Below are 5,100 nucleotides of genomic sequence, written 5' to 3'. Positions count from 1 at the left end.
ACTTTGCCTTTCATCCTTTCAGGGTTGATTAAATAAGTATCAGTTGAAAACAGGGGTCAATGTAATCAATTTACAAAGTCTCCAAAAAAAAAAAAAAAAAAAAAAAATTGCTGGCTTTGTGCCAAAAATCTGAAACTGATATTATATCACCATTTCAGTTGACAAACTGGCAGAATCATTGCTACACTAGAAAAAAATGCCTAACAACAATTCTTCCAGCTTTCTGCTTTGAGTTCAAATGCTGTGAGGGTCAGCTATGCCTTTCATCTTTTCAGGTTCGATAAAACATGTACCAGTTGATATAATTGACTTTCACCCTCCCCCTAAATTACTGGCCTTATGCCAAAATTTGAAACTCATAAATGTACAATCGTTAATCATTTATATTTATATTTATGATATATCTGAACCATGTATTGTGAAAATGATCGTAATTGAGAAATAAAGCTTGATAACATCACCTCTATTCTTGGACTTACTGTGTATATATATATATATATAGGTGCAAGCGTGGTCCCGTTGGTGCAAGCGTGGTCCCGTTGGTGCAAGCATGGGCCCGTTGGTGCAAGCGTGGGCTTGTTGGTGCAAGTACCTTGTATGGAAAATCATCCAAGATATCTTAAAATGCAAAATTATTTATATATGTTTTGTAATTTTAATTTCGTTTGTGAATGAATATGTTGGTTAATTATTAAATTAATTTGTATCCATTAGATCTCTCTGTTATCTAACTCGATAATAATGTTTGATATTTTATGATATTTTATATAATATATTCATTGAATAAATATCTATAAGAAGTTTAAATATCCTCATTGTGACTATATATATATATATATATATATGGGAGAATTTACGAAAAAAACAACAGACGAAGACAAATGGATGTATTAGTTTAACGTTCGGGAATAGAGAAAGTCTTTGACGTTTCGAGCCTACGCTCTTCAACAGAAAGGAAAACAGAAAGAAACAAGGAGAAAAAAAAAGTAACAAAAGTAACAAACTAAGAAAAGGAATTCCTTCAAGAACTGAAGACTGTTTTAGAGTGCATACCTCATAGAATTCAAGCTGTAATTGCTGCCAAAGGCAGTCCTACCCCATATTAAAATAAATTCGTTCGAAATTTCAAGGTGTTTCCATTATTTTGTCTAACCCCAGTATATACATATGATATTTACCACGTGAACTATGATGAAAAAAAATATGAGAAAGATATGGAATATAATTTTTTTTTTTGCACAAAATTATGAGGTGTTATACGGGGTGCTTAAACCAGAATTCCACCTCCATTCTTATATTATTATGGCTCACCAGGTGATGGACCACGTCTCATGTGACCTGCTTCTTGGAAAAAGTTGTCCATGCCTGCTCTAAAATCTTCATCTGCTGATTCCACCATTGCTACTTATGTAATACTGCTTCCACCAACATCTGTATTATAGCCCTTACCTCACCCCTCCACCTTAGCTTGGTGGTTAAGGTGTTGGATTCATGATCGTAAAATTGTGGTTTCAATTCCTGGTCCGAGCGATGCATTGAGTTCTTGAGCAAAAGTACTTCAGTTCATGTTGCTCAGTCCACTCAGTTGTAGAAATGAGTACCACTAGTGCAGGCATGTCGTTTAGTGGTTAGGGTGCTGGATTCCTGACTGTAAGGTTGTGGTTTCAATCCCTGGACCATGCAATCCATTGCGTTCTTGTGCAAAACACTTCATTTCATGTTGCTCCAGTCCACTCAGTTGTAGAAATGAGTACCACTAGTGGAGTCATGTCGCTTATGGAAGACCAGCAGTCACCCATGCATACCAGTCTCCCCTCTCCATGCCACTGATGTTACCCAAGGGAAAGACAAAGGGGCCCGATACAGCATGGCACCAGTGACATCGCAACTCATTTCTACAGCTGAGTGAACTGGAGCAACGTGAAATAAAGTGTCTTGGTCAAGAACTCAACACACAGCCCTGTCCCTTAACTTCCATGAAAAATACTACCAACCTGTCTGACCACAGTTATCCCGAACCAGTATTGTAACACAGCTGTTACACCATACATAGTATCATCATCATAATCAATCCACTCAGCATAATAGTACCACCGCAAACTCCAGCAACTCCACCGCCATAAACACAACGACCGCCGCTACCACCCCCACCACCATTGTACCTCCTATGTCACCTCCATAATATCGCTGATCTGGTAACACTTTTCCCCCCATCATAGGATCAATTCCGACATCGTCTCCACCACCACTACCAGCTCTATAACGTCACCGCCAGCATCACCACATCATCTCGTTAGAACATCTCCACCACCACAATAACAACACCAACTATGTTACATATAAGTTTCCGCGTTTCCACTACTTGTGTAATATCACTTTCTCACGTCTCCTCCATCGCCAAATTTGTAACGTAAATATCACCACCACCACCACCTCTGTGAAATCACTTCCAGCATCTTCACCGCATCTATCATCACCTTAACACCATTGCCACTCCTAAAGCCATCATGACTGCTACTAACTCCACCACCACCACCAACAATAACTACAACAGTCTTCATCATCTCTATTGCCACCACTACCAACAACAGCAACTACTACTACTACTGCTACAGCAGCGGTTATCATCTCCGCCACTACCAGCAACAACGATAATAAATAACTACCGTCTCCACCACCACCAATAACTACATCTGCTTTAACCATGTTTGTCACCCCCATCCGCAACAACAGCAATTACATCAGCATTTACCATCACCACCACCACCAACAACAACGAGTATAGCAGTTTTTTAACCATCCCTACCAGTAATAACTACATCAGCTTTTATCACCACCACCACCACTAGCGATGAGTATAGCAGCCTTTACCATCTCCACTACTACCACCAGCAACCATAACTCTATCCCCATCACTAACTATAGCAGCCTCTATCATCATCATCATTACGATCCCCATCTCGATCGCATCCCTACGAATATATATCCCCGACCCCTACCTGTGTAATATTATTACCACGAATGTAGCTTCCACCACCACCACTATCACCACCGCCGCCGCCTCTACTCTACCTCCTACTGTCTCACCGCCGCCATATTAATCAGTCCGCCTCCATCTTGACAAAAGAAGCCATCATGAAAGTTAAACAGTGAACGGAAAACAAGTAAAAATAGACCCTTTCGTAGCTAGATTTCCGAAATACCTAACCAAATAACAACAGTTTTATATAAAAACACAACGACGAAACAACACTTTTGAAACCTTTAAATTTATTCATACACGACTCGGCCACGTTGTTTGTTTTTCCCCTCAAAAAACTATCAAAACATCACAACACTGCTTCTTTCACTTCTCGGCGACCATCTTGGCTTGTTGTGATCTGGTTTGGTTGGTGGATTTCTGTGGCTTTTTTTAATGGTGCAGCTTTCTCACTGGTTCCTTTCATTGACCAACCAACTTGACGAAAACTCATCCATCGTCCTTCATCAACACAGGTTCGTTTGTTTCTGATATTTTTATTGGCCTTTTTACTTCTCTCCCTCTCCTTCTCCCCGGCTTTAATTATTTCCCAGTCTTTTCTTTCTATCTGTCTGTCTTTCTTTAGTTGAAGTGCTTTGGTATAAATATACTAAAGCGTCGACGACAAAAACCTAAAACCTCCCCCCCCTTTTTTTTTTCCATTCGTCAAATTTTAAATACACAACATTGACGATTTTACAACCATACATATACGGCATATATACGAAGGACGGATATTGTTCGTGATCGATAGACCTGCTAGAAATGTTAGTGAAATCTCTCCCAAATCACTCATCACTATATGAGAAAAAGACAGATTCGATAATGTAGCCTATGATACGGGAATGTCTAAAATAAAAGAGCTAAGATCGTGGCTAAAATCTCATTGTTCCTAGATCTATTAGATCAGGGCTAAGAGCTAAACAACAACACTATCTATCTATCTATGTATACACGCACCTTATATGTATGTACATCGTAAATAAATATACATACCCAATGTATATTAAACGTACGCATGTACATTTATTTACAAAATATCCTTGCATCCGCTGCCCCAAATTCAAATATATATATATATATATATATATATACGTAGCGATGTTTGCCTGTATATACACATACAATTAGCGTGTGTGTATCATTTAAATATGTGTATACGTATACATTCTTACACAAGTACTGTTCCCTCCACTTTAAATTGCGGTTCACATTTTTTAAACAGAACACACAAACATACAGATATATATATTCTTGCTATATAGAGATCAATAATTCTTCTTGTGTATGAAGTAAACATGAGTTTGAATTAAATAATAACAACTAAATTACACGTTATATTAAGCTTAAACATCGTATGTGTATATTTATGTCGGTTTTCGTTTAACTGACGCTTTCGTACATGTTTACCCTTGTTTTATATCGCATCAAATTACAATCTTTTCTCTCGTCAGAGTATTTAGAAAAAAAAATCCTCTTGACTATGGCACACCACCAGGTTTTAAACAAAAGTTTTATTACATAGGCATATGTGATTAGGATGCTGGCTCTCCAACCATGTGATCTTGGGTTCAATCTCACTGTGCTGCACCTTGGGCAAGTGTTTTTATGCTATAGCCCCAGGCCGACCAAAGACTTGCGAGTAGATTTGGTAGATGGAAACTGAAAGAAGCCCGTTATGTTTGTGCTTTCGTGTTGTTTGCCCATCAGCACCGCTTGACAGCCGGTGTTGGTTTGTATATGTCCCTGCTACTTAGTAGTTCGACGAAAGACCAGCAGAATAAGTACGGGGCTTAAAAAAATATAAGTACTTGGGTTGAATTGTTCGACTCTAAACCCTTCGAGGCGGTGCCCCAGCATGGTCGCAGTCCAAAGACTGGATCGATTAGAATAGGAAAGATAAAAAGGAAACGAAAAATAATAAAACCAGTATCTAAAAAAGGGTTCCGAAACAGACGAGTACATGTTTAGCGGGGCTAATGCAGTTTCCTTGTAAAATGCATTTTTTTGTAAAGTTTTTTCCCCCCCGGATCTCCACGTTTTAGATTACGGAGATTACGAATATGCAAAAAAAAAAAAAA

The 5,100-nt window shown here is 38.6% G+C and overlaps 1 protein-coding gene across 1 annotated transcript in view; it reads left to right on the top strand.

Annotated features, from left to right (window-relative positions):
* The first annotated feature begins 2,379 nt into the window (after positions 1-2,379).
* LOC106871515 (nuclear transcription factor Y subunit beta) overlaps positions 2,380-5,100 on the top strand; it is a 10,325-nt gene continuing 7,604 nt past the window's right edge. Inside the window, exon 1 of the mRNA XM_014918014.2 lies at positions 2,380-3,495. The gene's annotated coding sequence lies outside the window, so the exon portion shown is untranslated. The remainder of the gene's footprint in view (positions 3,496-5,100) is intronic.

The sequence above is a fragment of the Octopus bimaculoides genome, chromosome 30, assembly GCF_001194135.2.
Source record: "Octopus bimaculoides isolate UCB-OBI-ISO-001 chromosome 30, ASM119413v2, whole genome shotgun sequence".
In the NCBI taxonomy this organism is placed as follows: domain Eukaryota; kingdom Metazoa; phylum Mollusca; class Cephalopoda; order Octopoda; family Octopodidae; genus Octopus; species Octopus bimaculoides.
This window is presented reverse-complemented; position numbering and strand designations above follow the sequence as displayed.